We start from the raw sequence: 16109 nt of genomic DNA on the forward strand, positions 1-16109 counted from the left end.
GCATCTGAGAAGATGGCACATGGCTTACTTGGAGGAGTTGAGGGAAGGGAGGAAGCGAGGCAAGGGTCAGAGCCAGTGAAAGGAAGCCAGTACAAGGAAATGGTGTTGGAACAGGACAGGCCTCTAAGGACGGAGCTCGGCATAGGGAGTCAAAAAACCTTGGTTCTAGTTCCAGCTTGGGTGCTAATGGGCTGAATAATGTGGCTCTCAGAACCTTCATCTGTAAGAGGAGCACCACCAGGGCTGCTGTAAGAGCTGAGGAATGTAAGGAGCACCATCAACACGATTATTATTAGATCAGGAGGTGTTGGGCCCGAGGGAAAAATGAATGACGCATTTGGAAAGAAGAATAGACCTGAGGAGACCCCACACCCATTCTCTCTTCTAACAGTTCTCCATACTCTGGTTTCTCAACCATTTCCATCCTGAAATATCCTGGAAATTAACCAGCACATGTCATAGAAAGAAATTGCTCTCTTGTCCCCATCTATGTCCAAGCAGCCCCTATAGCATGGCCATGTGTCCCTAACCCCAACAAGGGTCATATCCCCACACATCACATTATGATCATGTTGCATCAGGGATATGAAAAGCTCTACCTAGTGGAGTGCTAAGGTTGGGGTCTTCTTTGGTTGTCACATTGGTGGGGGAAGAGGTTCTGGCCTAAGGGCCCTGCATGCAATGAGAGAGTATATACCAACCACATGGCAGGTGGCCCAGAATAGCCACTGGGGAAAAAAAAAAAAAAACCTGGCCAGCATGCTGTCTAGGATAGGATGCACAGGCTAACAACCTCTATTACACACAGAGCATGGAGCAAGTGTACGCACAAGCACATATACACACACACTGTGGCTCAGTTCTTTCCTACTACAGCCCTACAATAGACATCTCCCATTTTCCCTATAAAGACTGGCAGACCAAAGTGACAGCTACCATAGCCCCCAAAGCTGGCACCGTAACCTGTCAGAAGACTGGCCAGAGCCTCAGGAAAATGGGGGTCTGGACTTCCCCACCAGGCGGCTGGGCCTCTGTCCAGCATTACCTATAAATCAGGAAGTAGATGTGGAATCACATTAGCAGCAACTGGAGACGCTGCCTCTGGCCCTGAATGGCTTCTCTCCTAGCAAGGCAGGCACCTGCTGACATGGGACACTTTGTGACTATGGAAGGGATAAGGACGGTTTTGGTGTTCTGGCAGACAGCAGAGAGGAAAGATCTTTTCTTGTTCTCTCCTGAACCCTTTGAGCTTGCCATACAGGCATACTTTCAAACCACCCGCACGCCTGAGACCTTGGTGCACTCACACATCCCTTGACACTCCACCCAGACCCTGCTTCACAGACCTACTCACTCTCCTACCTGGGACACACATAGACCCCTAACAACAACATCGACAATAATAATAGCTCCATGCAGGAGTGGCACTTTCGCATATGCGACTTTCTTTAATGTGTACTCTCATGTGCACACACTACATTCAGACTTAGTACGCACATACAGAGCCGCTACTCCAAATATGCTGCACACAAGAGTATCACATGTCTACCGCTGATGCCAGCACATAAGCCTGTGCACGCGTGGATGCTTCCACACGCGGAGCCAGAGATGGCCTCCAAAGTGTACACACAAGTGGCACATAAACATCAAGACAAGGGAGAGCCAGTACAAATACATGCACAGACTCTCTCTTGCATGTGTGTCACCCATAGTGGGGGCCCCAAGTACCGATTCCCCCACTAAAAACACATCACAATTCTACACCTTTTGCTCCTCACTCTGCCAAGGCTCCTGGACACAGTCCTTCCTGAACACCTCTTGCTACGCACACAGGCCTTGTACACATGGCATGCTGCCGCCATAGTCTGACTCTGTACACACCAGTCCCCCACTGCGCACTGACTGTACACTGTCCCCCTCATACCCTGGGGGGTGGGGGAGACAAATTCTCCTGACAGGATGGCAAGAGACCAAAAGCTATTGACTTAAGTGGCTAATTGGGTCTTTCTCTAAATCCAGGGCGTATTCCCCAGTTCCACAGGCCCCAGGTGGAAGAAGAAAGTGGGGAGTGGTCAGCAGGACAGAGCCTTTCTTTTGGATCTTTTACCTGAGACTCAGAAGCTCTAAGGACCCTCTCAGATGGTCACCCCCACCCCACAATTTCCTCCCCTTTTCCCTTCCCGCTAGCTAACCATGTCATTTTCTTTTCTGTCCACACCCTTCTCTCTCAGTGGGGCTGAGTCCATAGCCACAAGCCCTCACTTAAGATTGTCCCCTCCCCCTCCCATACCCCAGTGAGCATCCAGCAGGACATCTCTAGAGGCCAGGAGGAAATAGGGGGTGGCACGAGAACCCCCAAGACAGACCCATACCTGAAGCTGGAAAAAAGAGGATAGAAATACATGGAATTTCAGAACACAGGCTAGGCCCTGGTGGGAAGTTAGGAGATCCCTGCCTTCGCACAGAGCCCCTCTCCCTGGCACCCTGTTCAATGCTGATGCTGCAAAAGTGATGAATAAATGAAACTGAGGGAGGGGGTAGAGAGGACGGGCAACTGGGGAAATGAGTGGCAGGGAGAAAAGAATGAAAGAAAAGGGAAAAGGGGGAAGGGAAAAAAGAAAAAGAAAGGAAAGCAGTGGAAAGAAGGGAGACAGAAAAAGAAACACTGAGGGGGGAGGGAGAACGCTTTCAGTGAGAGTAGGAAGAGAAACTGGAAAACAGAGAGAAAGCAAAGCCAATAAAGGAAATAGAGAGGGGAGCTGAGAAAGGACACGAGAAGGGGAAGAAAACAGAAGGGTGCAAAGAAGCACAAGGAGGCAGCCAAAAGGGTTCCCCAAGTTACAGAGTTTGCCTGGAAAGCTGAGGGGTGCTCCGCAGCTCCCCAACATCACTCTGGGGCCCTGGAGCTCCGCTTTTTACCTCTCCTCCTGCCTGAAACGCCACCGCCTCTCTGTGCCCCATCCCTACTGTTTCCTCTTCTCATTTCCCACCCTTCCCGCTGTCCAAGGCACCCCATTCCTTTCTCTCACCCCTCATTCCCACCCCCAGCCCTTTCTCATTAACGTGCCCTCTTACCTCTCCCCCCCATGCACCCTGCTTGCTTCGGAGCTTCAGACAGCATCACCAACCAATATCCTCACCATCATCACACTAAACCGGCCCCCACACCCCCAGGAAAGGAGAGAGGGAAAAAAAAAAAAGCAGGCGGTACCGCCACCAACCCTGACCCCCTCCGCCTCATTTTCTCCACAGTCACCCCTTCCTTAAATGTAGGGTCAAAATGTGAGTCCCACCCAGCCCGGGAGTCTTCCCCAAGCGCTGCAGCCGGCCGGGAGCAGATGCCACCTCGCCTCTCTTCTCCCATCTCGCTCCTTTTTTTGTGTGCGGTGGCCCCGGCAGCAAGGTGTTTTATTTTCATCATCTTTTTATTGGCATTATTTTTTCTTTTTCTTTTCTTTATTTTTTTGGCCTTGGGGCGGCAGCGACGAAGCAGCCGCCGCTCGTCTCGTCCGCTAGCGCCGGGGCTCGTCTCGGGCTCTTTCTCTAGCTGCGCTCTCCAGCCTGCCTCCTTTCTCTATCTCCGCTCGCGCTCCTCCGTCCTTTCAGCTCCGTCCTCTGCCCACTGCCCTCTCCTCTCTCCACTGCCTCCCGCTCTGCGCCTCTCCTTCCCCAGCCTTCTTGCCCCTTCTCCCCCCCTTTTTAAAAATCTCCCCCTTTACCTCTTCTCCGTCCCCATTTCTTCCCAACCCTCCCCCCCATCTGTCCACTGATTCCCTTACAGCCACCAACAGCAAGCCGACTCCCCACCCCCCAGCCCCCAAATAATAAAAATACCCAGCCAGGGGGCAAAGCTCGGCGCGGGCGCCGGGAGGGAGGCGAGAGGGCCGGGGCCAAAGCGGCGGCGGGCAGCCGGAGCGCGGTGCAGAGTGAGCGGCGCCCGCCCGGCTCCCGCCCGGAGAGCTCACTGCAATAGGCCGAGCCGGCTGCATTAAGCTTCTTGCAATCAATAAAGCGCGGGTCAGATTATGCAAAGCGCAGATATTAATATGCAAAGTTTTAAAGATTTTTAAATGGAAGGGCGAGCGCGGCGCGGGCGGGCGGGCAGGGGCTGCGAGGGGAGAGGGAGGAAGGGAGGGCGGGCGGGCGGGCGCGCAGGCGAGCTGGGGAGAGGAGGAGGCTGCCCGCCGCCCGCCCGCCCGCCCGGCTGCGCCGCGCCGCCTTGCCTTACCGCTGCTCCCATCGGTAGGCGCCGCTGTCTTCGCCATGCGCGTCAGCTGCACGGCTCCGAGGGGATGGCCGAGGAGGAGCCGCCGCCGCCAACGCTACCCCCGCTCCCGCTCCCGCTCCCGCGCCCGCTCGCTGCCTGCTGCTGGCGCTGCTCTGGCCGCTGCTCCTCGCCTGAGCTGCCGGCGCGAGCCCAGGCGCGCGCCATCCCCGGCTCCCACCTTGTCCCCATGGCAACCCCGGGCCCAAGGATGCTCAGAGAGAGAGCGCGAGTGAGAGAGCGAGGGGGGAGAGAGGGAGAGGGAGAGGGCGGGGAGCGCAGGGGACACGGAGGCAGGGAGAGGCCCGAGACCCACAGAGACACAGAGACTCAGAGATATGCAGAGATATGCTGAAACAGAGACACAGAGACAGAGAAGGGTGGGGTGTAGAGGGGGGACACAGAGACAAGGAGAATCTGAGACTCACAGAGACTCACAGAGATATCAGAGACACACAGAGACACAGAGACAGGAAATGAAGAGGGGCAGGGAGCAGAGAGACACTCAAAGGCAGGGAGAGTCCCTAGGGCCCAGAGACTAACAGAGACACCCAGAGACAGAGAGATCTCAGTGGCACAGACACAGAGATACCCAGAGATAGGCAGAAAGAGATACAGGAACGCAGACATGTAAGGGAGCGAGAGAGAGGTGGGAACTGAGGGCCACTCAAAGGCAGGAAGATACCTCTAAAAACCAGAGATTCAAAGAGACATCCAGAGACAAAGAGGAAAGGAAGAAGGCAGAGGGTGGGTAGTACAGGGTACATAGAGGCAGAAAGAAACTCATAGAGGCAGACTAATGTCCAGAGACACACAGAAACATACAGACACAGGGACAGATTGCAGGTGGGCAGGGAGATGATGAGAACATAAAAACAGAGCAAGGCACCAAGAACCACAGAGATACCCAGAAACAGAGAGATAAGGGAAAGAGGGCCATGCAGAGAGATGCAGAGCCAGAAAGACATAGAGACACAGCACAGAGAAACAGTTACACAGAGACAGGGAGATACTGTATACATACACACACATATATATACATATATATATATATATATATATATATATATATATATATATAGAGAGAGAGAGAGAGAGAGAGAGAGAGAGAGAAGAAAGATAGGCATGCAAGAGTCAGTCATAGGAGGAAATAATCACACAGGGAGAGAAAGGCAAGGCAGAGTTGGAGAGATACAAGGAGAGGAAACACAGAGAGAGATAGAGATAAGAGAGAGATAGACCTGCAGAAGCAGAGAACTATGAAGAGCCCTTGAAAGAAACAGATGTACAATGTCAGAAAGACACCAACAGAGACCAAAAGATGCAGAGAGAAAAAGGCAGAGAGAGACAGAGACAGGAACAGAGTCGGACAAGGAGACAGATAATTAGTGAGATGTAGGCAGAAACACAGAGAAATGCACATAGGTTTTCTGAGAGCTAACCTAAGAAACAAAAAGAAATGTGCAAAGAGATACAGAGGCCAAGACATAAAGAAAAACAAAAAGAAATAAGGAGACAGTAAGGGACAAAAAACAAAAACAGAGACTTAGTCGAAGTGATACAGAGAAACAGAGAGGCATGGACAGAGACTGCAAGAAAGAGACAGGAATGGAGAAACCTAAGGAGCCCGAGAGACATAGCCAGATGGAGAAGACACCAGAAGAGGCTTTCTGGTGGACAGAGATCTACAGGGAGATGCAAGACAGAGACAGGAAGAGAAAAATGGAGAGTAAGACATAAAGAATGAGACCTGGAAAAGACAGAGGGGGGACAAAGGAACAGAACCAAGAGAAAGCAGTAAAGGTCAGGCTGGGGTGAGAGAGAGTCCAGAAGGGTAACAAGAGGGTCTAGGGGAGCACCAAGGAGAGAGGGCAGGTGGGAGGAGTAAGAACAGCAGGGAGGAGAGGGGAGGGAAGAGAGGAGGGCAATGCCGGTTCATAGAGCACCTCTCTTGTACCAGGCACAGTATTGCTGTAGATGAGGGAGGAAGAAAAGGAGGACAGAATGGGAAGGGGTCCTGGACCAGGCAGAGAAGGTCCTTGTAGGGTAAGTGGAAGGGCGAGGGACTCCCACCCCCTGCTGGTGGGGGCATGGTGGTACAGGAAGGCGGGTGGGGGACAGTGAGCAGTACTCAGACCTGGGAGGGGGTCTGGAAGGAGGAGCAAGGAAGAGGAGGAGGAGGATGCGGGCACGCGCAACACAACGGCACAGTCCTGGCTTAGCAACCGCATCTACCCCTGGCTTTGTTACTGCCCTGGCTTCCTGAGTGGACACACAGGACACTTGCAAAGTGTGCATGAGAAACACGAGAATCCACCAACTGCCCACGTGTACAGGGAAGGCTCCCAGAGACCTACATGGCAAGTACGTAAAAGAAATAAATACAGGAAACACCTACCCTGCGGGCGAACAAAGTAAGTAGCTGGGACCTGTGCAGCCTGTGCATAATAGACACGCAACTACCTACTACTCCCCATATAGAACAGCCTCTTGGGACCCACACTGGATGCACAACACACATGAATGCAAGAAATATCTACTCCTGTGCCTACAAAATATGAACAGGGACTTATGCAATATGTACATAATAGTCACGCAACTATGTAAGTGCCCCTATACAGAGCAGGCGCAACAGCATGAGCACAACACAGATAAACACAGGAAATCCTCAACCCACCTGGGTACAAACTTGGCACATGGAATCATTGGTACATGACCATAAGGGACACAGAACAATAATGGAACAATTATGGTCATGTACCAATGATTCCAACAGATTCCCAGGACCTATACTGTGTGTATATATCAAAAGCCCAGGAAGTTTTCACTCCCCCGTGTATAGAAAATAAGCACATTAACCTAATAGACCTACTTGGTATGAACACAAACAGACACCCACGAGAAGATTCTGGGAGACCCACAGAATGTACATAACACAACAAAACATAAGAAACACTCAACATACCTTTTTTAGTGTGTGTGTGTGTGTGTGTGTGTGTGTGTGTGTGTGTGGTGCTGGGGATTGAACCCAGGGTTGTATGCATGTGAGGCAAGCACTCTACCAACTGAGCTGTATCCCCATCCTTACCCACCATATTTTCATACAAAGGTGCATGAGGTTCCATTAGTAAGTCAGGAACTCAAAAAGTACATGTATGTGTGTGTGTGTGTGTGTGTGTGTGTGTGTGTGTGTGTGTTGACAATATACAAACTACTCACTCTGGAGGGAGCAAGAAAGAACACTGGACCCCACAGTCTGTATGTGTACAATAGACCCAAGAGAAGCTGCAGCCATGCTCTGTACCTGCTAGAAGAGAAGTTCCAAGACAAAAATGGGGCCAAGAATGTCCTATACCCTTCCTCATCACCAGCATCTAGAAGTATCAGCACATGGGGGGAGTCACCTTTCTAAGAATGACCAAGTACAACTGGTACTTGGTAGCACATGCCTGTAATCCCAGTGACTTGGGAGGCAGGAGGATCACAAGTTTGAGGCCAGCTTGTGCAATTTAGTGAGATTCTCAGCAAATAAGCAAGACTGTCTCAAAAAATAAAAAGGTCTGGGAAGTTAGTCCAGTGGTAAAGCACTCCTGAGTTCAATCCCAGTATCGCTCCCCCACACACAAAAAAAGAATGACTGAGTGCCAATGTTAAGAACCTAAAAAAGTTGATTTGATGTGTGCTAAGTCCATATCATGTGTTTTTGGAAAAGTATGTTGTGTCTTGGGCCACAGCCTATGTATGATTGGTATCTCTTACTATGGCATATTAAACAGAAGCTGACATCCCTTACATGCTTACCAGAGGCAGAACCCAAAAGGAAACTCAAGCAAGTGCTGGGTGCAGCTTGTCCTCAAGGGTTTCACCTAGCTGAACCACACTCCAGGAGGGTCAGTGTAACACATGTGTACGTACCAAGCACATTCAAAGATGTATGTGGTACAGAGCGCATGACACTGAGAAAACGAGTGTGTTCACCCCACTTCTGAAAGAGCCCCAATTCCAAAAGCATAGGATTCCTCTGAGGAGTATGTATACCTGTGTGTATCTGAGTGAAGGTCATCTCTGGGTATGGGTGTCCCATACATGGTCCTTCCTTCAGCTCTTATTTCTTCCTCATTCTGCTTGTTCACATTTTAGAAACACGTATAAAAATAATAGTATTATAATATATTAAGTTCAATACATTGTAAGCTGTGGATACTCTTTTATGTGTGGTATGTGTTGTTGTGGATTGAACCCAAAGCCTTGCACATATTAGGCAAGCACTCTACCACTGAACACCCTAAGACCTTTTTTTAACAATTTTGAGATAGGATCTTGCTAAATTGCCAAGCTGGCCTCAAATTTGCTAATCTCCTACCTCAGCCTCCCATTTAGCTAGGAATCCAGGTGTGTGGCACCAGACCTAGCAATGGATACTCTCAATTATGTGTGAGTGCATCTGAACATATCTCTAGACAACAGATGCGTATGTTCACCAATGTAACTTGTCTTTTCATTCATCTGTGGCCACCTGTGTGTGTGTGTGTGTGTGTGTGTGTGTAGTCTTAGTGTCTTGCCCACAAGTTTGGGGTTTCCTTACAACTGGGGATAAAGGGGGTAAGATAAGGAAATGGAGGGGCTGGGGTTGTGGCTCAGTGGTAGAGCACTTGCCTAGCATGGGAGATACCCTGGGTTCGATCCCCAACACCACCAAAAAATAAATAAAGATATTGTGTCCAACTACAACTAAAAAAATGTTTAAAAAAAAGATAAGGAAATGGAGGCACACCAAGAGGAAGGGGAGGAAATGGAAAAAAGAAAGGAAGTGGTATAGAGAGAAGGAGAAAAAAGAAAAAGCATGGTAATTTGTACCAGTAGTTCCAAGTACTAGGGAGGCAGAGTTCAAGGCCAGACTTGCAGCACAGCACTAGCAGTACCCTACCCCACCCCAAGTCGAGAGGTGGGGGGGGGGGACCTGTAGGGGAAGAAGGCCCTGAGGATGTAGGCAGATGGAGTGAGGGGAGGGGAAAAAAGAGGAGAACAGGGACTGGAGGAGAATGGGCGAGAGAGAAGGGAAACGAAGCTTGGGGAAGGAGGAAGGTAGATGATTGGGGACTGATAAGAATGGTGAGGTGAGGGTGAGGGTGTCCAAAGAGTGAATCGGCCTGGGAAGAGTGGAGAGGAGGAAGAGTGAGAAAAAAGGAGAAGGCCAAGGGAAAGAATCAGAGACAGAGGACTTTCTATTTTATATGAAATTCAGAGATTCCCCACACACACACTAAGGACCTCCTTTTGGAAAATGTTTGAGTGGGGGAGGGGCACAGAGGAAGGGGATGAAGGGAATTGAAAAAGAGAAAGGAAAAGAAATCTGGTGGTGGAACAAGCTGGAGTGTGGTGCAAAGGCTGCCAGCATCTCCACATGGGCTTCCTTCTGCCCACTCCAGGTTCCAAAGCCCTCCTGGGTCTGCTCTCCCCGGGGCATTCAGTTCAGCTCTATTTAAGAAACATGTATGAAGCCAGACCCAGTGGTGCATGCTTGTAATCCCAGCAACTCAAGGGGCTGAGGCAGGAAAATCTCAAGTTTGAAGCCAGCCTCAGCAGTTTAACAAGGCCCTAAAGAGACCCTGTCTCAAAATAAAAAATAATTTTTAAAAAGGGCTGGGGACGTGACTCAGTGGTTAAGCACACCTGGGTTCAATCCCCAGTACCAAAAAAAAAAAAAAAAAAAAGTGAAGTGAAAGAAGCTAGATGTAGACCTTACTATAGGGCTCCATTTATACGAAATTCCAGATAGAACAAAACTATTGTGTCAGAAAAGTTCAGTGGCTGAAAGGGCTGGGGTGGGAGGAGGGGACTGGTAGGCAAAGGGACAGGAGGAAGCCTGTCAAGTTAATGGAAATGTTTAATAAAATGATTGTGATGGTGGATACACCAAACTCTGTGTGTGTATGTATGTGTGTGTGTGTGTGTGTGTGAACTCATCAAACTAAACACTTAAAATTGGTGAATTTTTTTATCTTTCTTTTTAAAATTTTTTAAATTGTAGATGAACAATGCCTTTATTTATTTAGCTTTATGTGGTGCTGAGGCTCGAACTCAGGGCCTCGCACATGCTAGGCAAGTGCTCTACCGCTGAGCCACAACCCCAGCCCCAAATTGGTGAATTTTATTGTATGTAAATTACACCATAATAAAGCTGAACCACAAATAACCAAGCAATCACAAATCAGAACATAAAGAGAGGGAGCTGGGGATGTAGAGCACTTGCCTAGCACATACAAGGCTACAGGTTTGATCCCCAGTACCACACACACAAAAAGGGATGTCATCTATGGGAACCAAGAGAAGATGGAAAAGGCTGAGCATGGTGGTACATGTCTGTAATCCCAGCAACTAGGGAGGTTGAGACAGAAGGATCACAAGTTCAAGGCCAGCCTTGGCAGTTTAGTGAGACCCTCAGCAACTTAGAGAATCCTTAAATAATGGACTGGGGATGTAGCTTAGTGGTAAAATGCCCCTGGTTCAATTCCTACTACCCCCACACACACACTGAAAAAAGAGAAGGTGTAGAGGACAGTAAGGGAAGGCCTGTGTGAGGAGGTAAAGACTGAGATTAGATCTGAAGGTTAAAGGGAATAAGTAGAGGAAGTGTTTCCATGGAGCAAGGGCTTTCTCAAAAAAGCAGATGAGACCTGAAAAAGATTTCAGTATGTTGTGGACACAGATGCAAAGTAGGACTAACAAGAAATGGGAGTAAAGAAAATCAAGGCCCCAAATACGAAACTATGGCTATTGGAAATACCGTTTTGAAGTAGCCCCATCTGCATATTAAAGGCCCACTGGATAGAAACAGTTCTGGGAATTTCTAATCCATCCCCTTTCTATTCCACAGAAAGAATTTCCTTTTCCTTCCTCTTCCCAGAACTTCTTCCTTCTCCCTTCACTCGGAAATGTCCTCCTCACTAGGAAACGGACTCTGCTATGGACCAATACTTGCCCACATCTTCTCATCTTGTATCTAGCTGGCCTCAGTGAATTCCTCCTCCCTGGATTCCATGTGGCCACTGCCCCCTGGTGGCTGGAGCGATTCATTACCGGGGATGAAAGGACAGCTTGATCCAAGACCCGTCCATCTCCACCCTTCCAGAGCCCAGTCCAGGCCACTTCAATCACTGTCCCCGCTCTCGATCAGCCTACACCTTGCTAAATCTAACAGACACTTCTCGGTCATACCTGTCCCTCCTTCTCTGCAGCATATGGCACAACGATCTAATGAAAAATCCTCTTGGCAACTAAGAAACTTCACTCTTGGTTCAGTTGTCCACTGCTCTCCCAAGGTGAATCATCCCTTCCCACAATAGCTTTCTTGATGCTGGTAATACTAAATTTGTCTCCAGTTTAGCCCTTTCTCCTAAGTTGCAAACCTGGCAGCCATCTCCTGGAGGTCCCCAAAACACTTCAAAATCAACACACCCAACCTGAACATGTCACTTTCCCCACCCCACTCCCAGACCTGGGTTCCCTCTGCCCATGGTAACATCTCCATCCAATCTGGTATTCAAGTCAGAAAATTGGCCCCCATCCTTCACTTAAGTCTCTGCATCATTTCACATCCAGTCAAGATACAAAATTCCATCTAACTCATGTATCTCTTTAACATTAAAATGAATCTTATATTGCAAATCATCAATATATTTTTTTATTAAAAACAGCAATTCTGGGCTGGGGTTGTAGCTCAGTGGTAGAGCACTTGCCTCACATGTGTGAGGCACTGGGTTCAATTCTCAGCACCATAAATAAATAAATGTCCATCATCAACAACAAAAAAACAGCCATTCCATGGAGTTCAGCCTCATACTTCCAAATCCATCTCCTCTTCTCTTAGTTCAGGCCTCCACAGCTCCAAGCTGGCCTCCCAGTTTCCAGTCCTGCCTTTCTAGTCCATCTTCCATTAGCCACCAGGGTGATCTTTCTGTAATATGGCTCTGATCAAATCACTCTTTTGCTTCAAATTCTTTTTCTCCTGTTGCTGACAGGACAAAAGCCAGACTCCTTAGCCCACTTTCAAGTCGCTTCCTGATATTGGGTCCCCTACCCCTCCAGTCACCACCCACTACGCACCCTATAGTCCAGCCACACCAGACCACTACCACTTCCTTGAATCTGCCTCCTTTTACCTTCTGGCCTTTGCACATGAGGTTCCCTATAACTGGAATGTCCGTCCCACTCTTCTCCCCCGACTAACTTCTATTCAACTTCAAGAACCAGCTCATATATCATACTCCATTATAAATCTCCAGGTGATAGATTCATCCATTCAATACACGCAGCTTGAGGACCTATGTATGTACAACTTCCATGGAAGGTGCTGGGGACACAAAGGGGAATGGGATCCAGTTCTTGCCATCAAGGGTTCATGGTCCACTAAAAGAGAGAAATACATATAAAAAACACAATCACACAGTCTGCTGGGACACAAAACTAGCCTGGGGGAGTTTTCTTGGGTTTTAAAGGGGAAATGGTCCTCTCAAAGAGCAGAAGAGGGCATTAAAATCAAAGAGGACAGCATGAACAAAAGCATGCACGTGAGGAAGAGTGGGTTGTGTGCAGGCAGGCGGCTGGGGTTGCTAAAGCGTAAACCGTAAGAGAAAGATGCTGCTGGAGAGGCTGGCTGGGGCCTGCTCATTAAGCATCTTTTGATCACAGAAGCCATGGGGAGCCACTGGAGGGTTTTGATCCAGGGAAGCTTTGCATTTTTGAGAGAATGCATTCGAGGGGACAGGAGTGGGGGCAAGAAAAAACTGGGAAGCTGCTGCAATGGCCTAGGTAATGTCCATTGTCAATGTAAAAACTGATTATTTTACCATTGGTTTCAGGGGCATAAAGGAGACAATAGATTTGAAAAAACTAGAGGTTTGTCAAATCAGCAGGGCTTGTTTGTTTATGAGGGTGAGGAAGAGGATGATGTCTAAGAAGATGGCCACAGTTCTCATTTGGATGAATGGATGGATGGAGGTGCCATTCACAGAGGTGGGAGAAAATAGGAAGAGGCACAGAATTTACTCAACCAAGTTCTTTTTTTAACCAATTATGTCTGAGGAGACTATGGACATACTCTGATCCAGCAAAAAGTTAATTAGATTGATTCTGTAGTCTTTATTAGGAGATATTCACATGCAGAATATCTTAAAGAGAAGTCTGGGCTGAGGATTTGGACATCAACAGCATAAAGTTGATAGCTAAAATCATGAGAGTCAATGAAAGCATATATAAAATGTGAAGGACTATGGGCCAAGGGAGTCCAGAGGAAGACCACATTTCAAAAGTGGTCAAAGGAAAAGGAGTTTTAAAGAAGCTGTCAAGGGGCTGGGGCTATGGCTCAGTGGTAGTGCACTTGCCTGGCCTGTGTGAGGCACTGGGTTTGATTTTCAGCACCATATATAAATAAATTAAAAGAAATAAATGTCTATCAACAAATATAGCTATCAAGGAGGAAGGGAAAGAACCATAAGCATGCTACATCGTGGAAGCTGTGGTTAGCAGTTTTTTCTTAGAGGGTTCCTAGTGACCCTGTCTTCTGGATCATTCCTGAGATGAGGTTATATAAAGAGTAAGGGGCCTGGGAATATAGCTCAGTGATAGAACAAATGCCTACCACGCACAAGGACCTAGATTCCATCCCCAGCACTGCCACTAAAAAAAAAAAAAAAAAAAAAAAAAGACTGTGTCTCTCTGTCTCTCCTTCCATCCCTCTTTGTGTTAGATCATTTGGTCTGGGGAAAACTATATTGTACTAGTCCCCAATAACTCAAGCCTTCAGAAGAGACAATAACCCTCAGCTAATTTGCTCCTGGGTTCCTGATTCACAAACTATGAATAATAAACACTTGTTGTTTTGAAATGCTAAGTTTTGGGTTGATTCATTATGCAAAAGTCAAGGAAGGAGGGCTGGGGTTGTAGCTCAGTGGTAGAGCACTTATCTAGCATGTGTGAGAGGCACTGGGTTAGATGCTGAGCACTGCATATATATAAATAAATTAAAATCCATCAATAACTAAAAAATATTTTTTTTTTTTTAAAAATCAAGGAAAGAGGCCAGGTGCAGTGGCGCACGCCTGTAATCCCAGCAGCTCAGGAGGCTGAGGCAGGAGGATTGTGAGTTCAAAGCCAGCCTCCGCAATTCAGTGAGACCCTGTCTCTAATAAAATACAAAACAGGGCTAGTGATGTGGCTCAGTGCTTGAGTGCCCCTGAGTTCAATCCCTGGTACAAAAATAAATAAATAAAATAAATCAAGGAAAGAAATATTGCCAACATAATAATACTGGTCAGGAGAATCTAAAACCATGCACAAAAACAGAAATGAGCTGGGTACAGTGACAAATGCCTATAATTCCAGCAACTTGGGAAGCTCAGGCAAGAGGATTGCAAGTTCTGAGACATCTTGGTAACTTAGTAAGACCCTATCTCAATGTTAAAAATAAAAATGGCTGGGGATGTAGCTCAGTGGTAGAGTACTCCTGGTTTCAAACCCAGTACTTCGAGGAAAAAAAAAAAAAAAGACAAGAAATGCCCTTGGATTTGGCAAGAGGTCATTAACACACCTAATATGAATGGTTTCAGTCAGTTGAGACTCACATGGGAGGTGAAGGCTGTGGCTGGCTGGTGAGGAGAGCTCTACTGTTGTGGAGATCCATTTTTTTCTGCCTGCCTAGCATCCATTTCCCCACCATCTATCACAGCTCCCTGACTTTTCTCTGAGTAACCATCATGGCCTACAGAATACATTTCCATGAGACTGTCCATCAAGAAGCCCAGCTGTCCACAGGCCATCGGGAGGCCACATGATTCAAGTTGCACCAATCAGAAGCTCTCCCTGGAATTTGAATTGTGAGCTTACGTGACAGGAGGCCCAAACCTGGCCGGAGCTGATTCATGCTGCAGCCAGGGCCCTAAGGAAACTGCCATTCTTTCCTGCTACTTTGATTCTCACTACTGCCCTGGTTTCAGTCTTTTCTGAGGCCTGGTTCTTCAGTCCCTCACTCTGTTGTGAGCGCCACCCTCATTTCCTTCTAATAAATTTCTTTCCTGTTTAATGTAGCAGGAGCCAGTCTCTGTTGCTTGCAGCTGAAGAACCCTAACTCATACATGTTCTTTCAAAAATTTGGGATGAGATAAGAAGGAAAACAAAGGACAAGCACTAGAGGAGCACAGAATAGAGGGAGGCAGTTTTTCTTGTTGTTTTTTTTTTTCTGTGAGTTTTTAAGATGGTAGAAATTTTATTTGCTGAGAAGGAGGAGGAAGGAGAGAAAAGGGTATAGAAACAGAGAAGGGAAGAATACTGGAATAATATTCTGAGGAGTCATGATGGGATGAGCAATGCACAGTAGAGAGGTGGGACTACAACAGAGCCTGAAAAGCTAAAGCAAACATGGGTGTGGGTACGAGTAGTTTGAATAGGAAGGTGAAGGACATCTTGACTCAATTGCATCCATTTTATTTGTTGAGATTGAAAGGATAGGGTTGGGAGGGATAATTAAGGGACAACAGTGATTGAGATGGGAGCCAACCAAGAAATTAGGGTGAACTCACATTTGCCACTTTGCCACCATTTTTTTGGAGGGGGGATGCAGGGGGACAGGTACTGGAGATTGAACCAGTTAAGGGCACTTAACCAATGAGCCACATCCCCAGCCCATTTTTATTTTTTATTTTGGGACAGGGCCTAAATTGCTGAAGCTGGCTTGGAACTTACAGTCATCCTGCCCCAGCCTCCTGAGCCCCTGGGATTCAAACGTGTGCCACTGTATCTGGTGCCATTATTTTTCATTGAGCCAAGTTTACCTCCCTGGATCAGGACT

The sequence above is a fragment of the Urocitellus parryii genome, chromosome 15, assembly GCF_045843805.1.
Source record: "Urocitellus parryii isolate mUroPar1 chromosome 15, mUroPar1.hap1, whole genome shotgun sequence".
Lineage (NCBI taxonomy): Eukaryota > Metazoa > Chordata > Mammalia > Rodentia > Sciuridae > Urocitellus > Urocitellus parryii.